Genomic DNA, 8,831 nt, shown 5'->3' with positions numbered 1-8,831 from the left:
CACTAATTTGGAGCCCACTTCCCATTAAGGGCCACGGCCCAAGGGTCCTCTTGAAGGGCTTAGATCAACCATGATCCATTAGGTTTTACCATTTATCATTTAATAAAGTTTGTGTAGTACTAAAACATTAGCCAAGTGGACACACATGATAACATCTAACCACCTTATCCCTCCACCATTGGTGCGTTTAGGATTGAAAGAGGATTTTGATGAATGGGTGTGTGTGTTAAGTCCAAGTCAGCCTTGACACCACTTACCACCAATGAAGGGAGAGTGACCTACATGCATGCTTTATCATTGGTCCTTAAATCATCTCCCTCCCTACGTTTGTACGCATAGGAGTAGTATTACAAATCTGAGTTAGATACACTTGGTCAGAATGTTGGGCAAACCTTGCTGTCTTCTCCTTCCTCATAGGCGCAAAGAGAAGAAGGCCAACCCGAAGACTGAATACTTTCCCGTTAGCTTTCTTCTTCCCTTAGACGCTGAAGTGAGAGTCTCCAAACTGATTGCTCACTCCATGGATTAGAAGCAAACCAAATCTCTCTTATTCCTTGTGACCGTGAGCTCTTTTGAGAGTAACACAAAAGAAAACCTCCGAGACTTTACATCACTCTCATCCCTTGCAGAAGCCTTGAACTTCAAAGGAAAGGGCATTACTCTAGCAAGGAGTTGAGGTACTGCCTCTCCGTACATGCACCTCACCATTTCTCTCTGTCCCTCCATGGAACTTCCCCTCGCATGCAGCCGAAGCCAGAACTATAGGAGCGCTGAGAGAGGGCAGAAGCTGCTACATCTTTTGGTTGCTGCCCCGTGACCATTTAAGAACCTTTGGTCACATGTAATAAGGTAACGTAGAGTAAAATTAGTCCCTTGTTTCCTTACTGTTTCGGTCTCTAAAACCATTTATAGAGGAGTTATGTTTGTCATTTCCTTTCCTTGGTTTTTGTCTAGTTGGTTAACCCATGATCTCTTGTTGCATGCAAACAAAGAACCTATTTTGGAACATGGAAGAGAGCCCTTACTGTTTTGGGGACTGCTCTTTGACTTGAAAACATAGCAAGTATGGCATGTGTTTCAACCATGAAGACAACATGCTAAAACCTTAGTAGTGTACTCTTAACCCATCTAGGGAAGGCGATATAAATGAAAATTAAAAGATCCTTGTTGAAGCATACTGTATAAGTCGAAAATACATACAAAGGAGCCCATAGGTAGATCACTTGATAACAGTGGGTTAGGCAAATTAATAGTGGTTTACATGTGTGGAATGTAAGTGTACAGAACCCCTTTAGCGCACCCTTAAGTTTAACAGAGTTGGGTATGTAAATAAATACCACGAGCATCCTTTTTAATTCTAAAATCCAATTCTGAATATGTCGAAACTATTCGCTGTTACTTATTGGAAATAAATTAATGTGAAACCCGGAATTGTTTAGAGTAATAAGCAGGTTAAAACCGAATTGGTATACAAGGAAAAACCTAGGATTTGTTATTGTTACAAGTTAGAATAATTAGCATGAAATCAGAAAATTACTCGTCATGAAAAACATGAAAACCGATGCTATACAAGAGTTAGGTGGCATAGAAATTGTTTGTAAATTATAGAAAAGATTATTTAGAAATTCTAAATTGGTCTAGTTGGTATATGTTGTTGTATCAAGTTTTGCTCGAATTAAATTAATAGGACAGTATGATAATATGTTATTAAATAATGGTAAGGCAGAAAATGGTGATGCACAAGAAGTATGGTAAATCGAATAAAATACAAGAATAAGAGGCATGCAAATTTCTTATAAATAATAGGAATGTATGAATAAAATTCTGACTTGTACCGCATGTATTTAGGTGCACGTAATTCTTATTGAGTGGGCTGAATTTTGGTGCTGTTGATTATTGCATGGACATAAGGTATGTGTAGGCGGTATTACCTAATGTGACTATTGACTAGTGTATGGAATTGTGATGTGTTGCTCACATTTGTCCTATGTATGTTATGATGATGATGAGCCAATGGTAAGAATATGAAAGGATGATATGATATATGCATGCATTTTACATCATAATACATTTTTCTGTTGGGTGCGATTGCATAACATGGCATGTATACTTGATTCATGACATCTTGAATATATATATTTGTATTGAGGACATGTGACTGAGCATGCATCATATAGGCATGCCTGGTACCAGGAGAGGGGACACTTGGCTTCAGTCCGCATAGGTTCCACAGTGGGATTCACCTTCATGGGAGCCATTAGGAATACCCACTGTGATGCTACGCGCACGACGGTGCTATGAGCGTAAAGGAAAAAGGGCGTTATATACGCGTTATGATATATGATGAAAAGGATTAAATGTTTGAAGTGACTATTTATGGTTTTGTGCTAAGTTAATATTGTTGCATTATGGTTTTGTTGCCACACTACTGGGATTTTCTCTCACCCCTTTGGGGCTGCTATTTTTACAAAATGGCAGGAGGACGTAAAAGCTTTTGAGGATTTGGATATTTGCTGTTGGCTTCTACTGTTTTGGGCATGCTGCTATTGATGTGATATTTTATGGATGACTGTATGAAATTGAGAAGCTTTTATTACTGTGAACTATGATTTTATTATTGCATTACGATTTTATGACCAGCAAGTATTTTGGAAACAGATGTTGAAATTTGCGAAAAGGATTTTGACATGTTATCTAAATGCTGAGTTTTGAAAAGTCTTTGCGAGCACTTTGTAAGTTGTCGTATTGGGGCTATGGACCTCCGATTTTCTTATAAACCTTGCAAAGAAATTCTGAAAGATCGATTTATTATGAATTTTACCAGCCAGGACATTTGTGATATTTCCACTATTTTCTCTCTTATTTTGCGAGTTATGTTTCGAGGGGCAAACGAACTCCAAACCATTATTTTATATGAACGTGAAGCCCCAGATGTCTAGTTTCCAGATTACAAAGAATATATTTTTGAATTGTTGAACTGGATTTTATACGAATTTTTAAAGACAACAAGGTCTATCAGGAAATTTATATTTTTAGTAAGTTGAAGAAATTTTGCGTATTCTGATTTTAGTAATTAACCAGATCCCCTCTTTAGTTTTAATTGGCAATGTAAAAGCGATTTTTTCCAGTCTCTAAAATACTATTAAAAAACTCTAATTCCGCTTAGCAAACAACTCTCTTAGAGGCCTACAAGAGAGGGTGTTACACATGCATTAATTACTAAGGTCTTAAGATCACATCAGAATCCTAGCATCAATCCCTTAACTACTAGAACACTGATGATGAAGTTGTCAAAAATAAAGAAACAATGTAAACATGTCTGTTCTATACTATTCCTCGACATGAAGAATTAATCAAGACAACTTCATACAATCACATAATAGATAAACAAAACATCTAATTAACCATTCATAAATTCAAACTTGAGATCCATTGAATCAGACTACAAAAGACTCTACTCAGACATAATACAAATAATAACAAGAGAAGAAAGATAGATCAAACTCCATTGTCATGATAGTTGAGTCTTCAATCTCCAAGTACAATTACATAGGAAATACTAACTATTACAAGAACTAATCCTAAAGAATTTGGAAAGTTAGAGAAAATAAGGAGTCAGATCAGATCTATGAAAGACCTGATCTGATCTCCCTTCTCCTAGTGTGATGGGTAAAGTCAGAATGAGATATGATAGGATAGATCTGATATCTGGAATATGTCAGAATGTGAAGGCCCCTTGTCCTTTTATAATTTACAAATTACAATTGAAAACTGACATGGGCGTTAAAACTCTCAATTCTGGACGTTTTAGCGCTCAACCTTGACGGATGCCCAACTGCTTTTAACTGTCTTGGGCGCTAAAACGTTCGATTTGGGCGTTTTAGCGCTCACGACCAGAACCTTTTTGCACATCAGAGCGCTAAAACGCTTGACTTGGCCGTTTTAGCGCTCAGCACCAGCACTTTTTGGCTTCATTTTGCAGCAGGGCACTAAAACTCTTGACTTTGGGCGTTTTAGCGCCCAACACTTAGAATTTTCCCATTCTTCAGAATCTTCTTCCTTCTCTTTTGCTTCTTGAGCTTCATTTCCCTACAAAACAATGTAAATTTTCAACATAAGCTTCAGAACTTGTATTTGAGAGATTTCTAGGACATTAACATCTTTTCCATCCATTTAATCACACAATTTGATATTAATTCATGCTTAAAAACCTGATGAACCAAGGGTTTATCATCACCACAATGAGGCTTGCTATGCGCTCAATGTATGAATGAGGAGGCTAGGCAAATGTGTTTAGAAGAGTGATGTTTTCAGACAGAAAACCTCACAAGGTGGCGCATGGAAGGAGGAGAGAATGGCTAGGTCTTTTCTCAAAAACCCAAAGGAGGAACACACACCCTATTGCACAAGAGAGTGAGGGAATAAATAAGTGAAATCAGATTTTTCACTTCAAAATCCCATGAAAGTGGCGCACAACAAATGAGGAGATAAAGGAGTTGTTGCAATTCAAAACTCCCAACAACCTCTCCATTGTATCCTTATGAGATAAGGTCTTTATCTAATCAAGATTCTGACCTGATGGTCATCACATGACCACTCATACTGTGCGCCCCATTCAGTCCCAAAAGGAGTCCAGATACGTTTGAGTAGTTGCATTCAAACTTGAATCAACTCACTCAAATTTTCTCCCAACAGACCGTATCTTTTGGAGCTGATTTTGATGACTAAATGACACTCACCAACAGCCAAAATCAGCGCCCCAATCTTCTTGGATCATGTCCAAAAGATCTCCTCTTCATACTAGTGATTTGTTCCAACAAGATCTTGTCTTATCCTTTTGTTATGAAACAACTTTTCATAGCCAATTCAAATTTGAATTCAAATATTTAAATTCAAATATTCAAACATTCAAATTCAAACTTTCAAACATTCAAATTCAAAATTCAAATTCAAATTTCAAAATTCAAAATTCAAATTTCAAAATTCAAATTTCAAAATTCAAAATTCAAATTCAAAATTCAAATTCAAAATTCAAATTCAAAATTCAAATTTCAAAATTCAAATTCCAAATTTCAAAATTCAAATTCCAAATTTCAAAATTCAAAATTTAAATGTTTGATAATTAATTTAACCAATTAAATTAATTAGTAGTGTCTTGGACAATCCAAGCCCATTACTGTGATCCATGCGCCCTCCACCCTCAAGGTGGACTTCCAAACTACTTCTTGGACTAATGACCATTATTAGGCCCAATACCTTTAATGCTAGTTCAACTAGACAATTAGGTGTTAGCGTGTGACCCATTAGGTCCAACATAGCCACTGACATAAATAGGTTTGGGCCCAATAAGCCCACAACCCATCTAATGACAACACAGAGCACTAGCAATGCTTTGTTGCCCCAGAACTAGTTAGATTAATGACTTGATCATCCTATTACACATATTTGGTTGCCGTATGTATTTCCTTTCGTCTCCGTTACCTTCCCATAAAACCTAGGGTAAGGAAACGTATCAACCCTTGCAGTTTAGGGTAAGCTTTATTCGAAATAGGGAATCTTCAATTTACTAACTCTAAAGGCAGATCATCTCATGATCTCTTTTACTATACATAGATGCCCGAGTCCCTATAAATGTCATCCCGATTTCTCGGGTTTACGGATAACCTAATCTCTCACAGAGATTTGACGAATTCCTTCAGCTTATCACCCTAGCCCTGTGCTCTTTCAGGACAAGCCCAACAGTATACCTATGAGTCTCCATGTTTCAGGCAGACGAGGTATACAGTCAAAGCATGCCTTCTAGAACACAGTCTATGCAATAACTTCTGGTCTAAGGAAAGACATACCCAAATATAAAGAGACTACTCTAATGATACTCCCTGTGAGATTTCCTCTTAGAGTCTCTTTTGTGGGTCTGTTCAGTGCGAGCTATACCCTTATAGGTCCACCCACGACTTTAGCTAAGACATCTCCATATCTGTAGCTCATGAGGTCTTTACCTTGCATCCGAATACAAGTAGATAAGTCGTGCTAGTCTTACCCGAGATCATTGATCCCCATTCTCAGTGTCTCTAGACTAGGAACATAAAATTAGGAATAAACATCCAGTATCCTTGAATCCTCATGATCGTGACCTCATCACAGATACTCAAGAGATACCTATTTTTTTCCAAGGGGTTTATCCAGTTAACAGTAATATCGAGACAAAATATGAAACAGGATAAAGAATTCTTTTATTTATTTGCGACAATACAAAGTCCACTTATGTCCTAATCTAATCAAAAGATTGTATCTAGGACATCCATATACTAACAAGCTCCCACTTGGCCTAGAGCCATTCAGACCTAAGTCGTATACCCAAAGCCTCATAATGACTATCATGTTTTCTCTGAGAAACAGCCTTTGTCAGAGAATTGGCTAGGTTATCATCTGTGGGAACATAATCCATCTTTACATCCATCCTATCAATGATTACTCTAATCAGGTGATATCTGCGGAGCACGTGTTTGGATCTTTGATGAGACCTAGGTTCCTTTGACTGCGCAATGGCTCTGGTGCTTTCGTAAAGCAACTGTATGGGCTCATCTACGCTTGGAACCACCCTTAGTTCAGATATGAACTTCTTGATCCACACGGCCTCCTTAGCCGCTTCTGAAGCAGCTATGTATTCAGCTTCTGTCGTTGAATCTGTTGTTGTCTCCTGCTTGGAACTCTTCCAAGATACTTCCCCACCATTTAAGGTGAACATGAACACTGATTGTGACTTACAGTCATCTTTGTCACTCTGAAAGCTGGCATTAGTGAACCCTTTTACTGAAAGCTCATCAACCCCACCATAGACCAGAAACGCATCCTTAGTTCTTCTTAAGTACTTAAAGATGGTCTTGGCTGAAAGTAAAAAGAGGGCCTTGAAGGCCATAGCATGTGAGAGGGGAAAAACAAAAAAATTTCGCAAGCGGAATACACATGCATATCAAGATACATACTTTAAGACGTATGTCATACCTTGTTCGTGAAAAACTCAAAACGATCAAAGGTAAGTCTGAAGGGTTCAGACCCTCTAACGTTGATCCACACCACCTGCGTCTAGATACAGGAACTCCTTCTAGTAAAGCCGCCAATTGATCACCACAAAGAGGCTTGCTATTCGCTCAATGTGTGATGAGAGGAGGCTATGTAAAAGTGTTTGGAAGAGTGAAGTTTTCTGAGAGAAAACCTCACAAAAGTGGCGCAGGAAATTATGAGAGAATGGCTTGGTTGGTTTTCTAAAAACCCTAGAAGGAACATATACAAAGAGGCGCACAAGAGGAGCCTATTTGTTAAAAAACAAATCAGATTTTTAATCAATAAAAATCCCTTCCAAAAGGGCGCTCCATCAAAGAGAGAGAGAATAGGATTTGTTGCAAATCAAATCTCATCAAATCTTGCCAACAACATCCTATCATATCTTTATGATATATTAGGTTCAAAACCTAATCAAATATTGATCATAAATCATCATATAATCAGTTATATGATGCGCCCCATATAGCCTAAATAATGACCAGATACATTTGAGTAATCAAATCACTCAAATATTCTCTCAACAAATTGTATCTTCTGGAGCTGATACTGATGACTAATCATCAGCCATATTAGCGCCCCATATCTCCTTGGATTATGTCGAAGAGATTTTCTCTTGATATGTTCCAACAAGATCTAATCTTGTTATGTTCCAACAAGATCTTATCTTGTCTTTTTCAAACAAGATCTTATCTTATCCTTTTTCGTAATGAAACAAATTTCATAGCCAATTCTAATTTAATTATTAAATTCAAATATTAAAATATTCAAATTTAAACTTTCAAACATTCAAATTCAAAATTCAAAATTCAAATTCAAAATTAAAATTTCAAAATTCAAAATTCAAAATTTCGAATTCAAAATTCAAATTTCAAAATTCAAAATTCAAAATTCAAATTTCAAATTTCAAATTTAAAATTCGAATTTCAAAATTCAAATTCAAAATTTCAATTTCAAAATTCAAATTTTAAATTCCAAAATTCAAAATTTAAATGTTTGATAATTAATTAATTTAACTAATTAAATTAATTAGTAATGACTTGGACTGTCCAAGCTCATTACATTAACCATGCGCCCTCCACCCCTTTAGATGGAGTTCCAAACTACTTCTTGGGCTAATAGCTATTATAAGGCCCAATACTTTTAATGCTAGAGCATCTAGACAATTAGGTGTTTGTGTGTGACCCATTAGGTCCAACATAGCCACTGACATAAATGGGCTTGGGCCCAATAAGCCCACAACCCATCTAATGACAACGCAGAGCACTAGCAATGCTTTGTTGCCCCAGAACTAGTTAGATTAATGATTTGATCATCATATTAAACATATTTGGTTGCCGTATGTTTGTCCCTTTGTCTCGGTTACCTTCCCATAAAACCTAGGGTAAAGAAACGTATCATCCTTTGCGGTTTAGGGTTAGCTTTTTATGAAATAGGGAGTCTTCAATTTACTGACTCTAAAGGCAGATCATCTTATGATCTCTTTTACTATGCATAGATTCCCGAGTCACTGTAAATGTCATCCTGATTTCTCCGGTTTCAGGATAACCTAATCTCTCACAGAGATTTGACGAATTCCTTCAGCTTATCACCCTAGCCATGTGCCCTATCAGGACAAGCCCAAGAGCATACCTATGAATCTCCATGTTTCAGGCAGACGAGGTATACAGTCAAAGCTTGCCTTCTAGAACACAGTCTAAGTGATAACTTCTGGTCTAAGGAAAGACATACCCAAATATAAAGAGACTACTCTAATGATACTATCTGTG

The 8,831-nt window shown here is 37.0% G+C and overlaps 1 long non-coding RNA gene across 1 annotated transcript; it reads left to right on the top strand.

Moving 5' to 3' along the window:
* The first annotated feature begins 339 nt into the window (after nucleotides 1-339).
* Nucleotides 340-2,888, top strand: LOC133288728 (uncharacterized). Its single transcript, XR_009748393.1, has 3 exons — nucleotides 340-849; nucleotides 1,849-1,911; nucleotides 2,479-2,888. It is a non-coding gene; the product is annotated as an uncharacterized LOC133288728 (long non-coding RNA).
* The last annotated feature ends 5,943 nt before the right edge of the window (nucleotides 2,889-8,831 follow it).

Source organism: Gastrolobium bilobum, unplaced genomic scaffold (genome assembly GCF_033153095.1).
Source record: "Gastrolobium bilobum isolate Gb01-03AN ecotype WA unplaced genomic scaffold, APGP_CSIRO_Gbil_v1 utg39750, whole genome shotgun sequence".
In the NCBI taxonomy this organism is placed as follows: domain Eukaryota; kingdom Viridiplantae; phylum Streptophyta; class Magnoliopsida; order Fabales; family Fabaceae; genus Gastrolobium; species Gastrolobium bilobum.
Note: the sequence above shows the minus strand (reverse complement) of the source record. Positions and strands in the feature narration are given on the sequence as shown.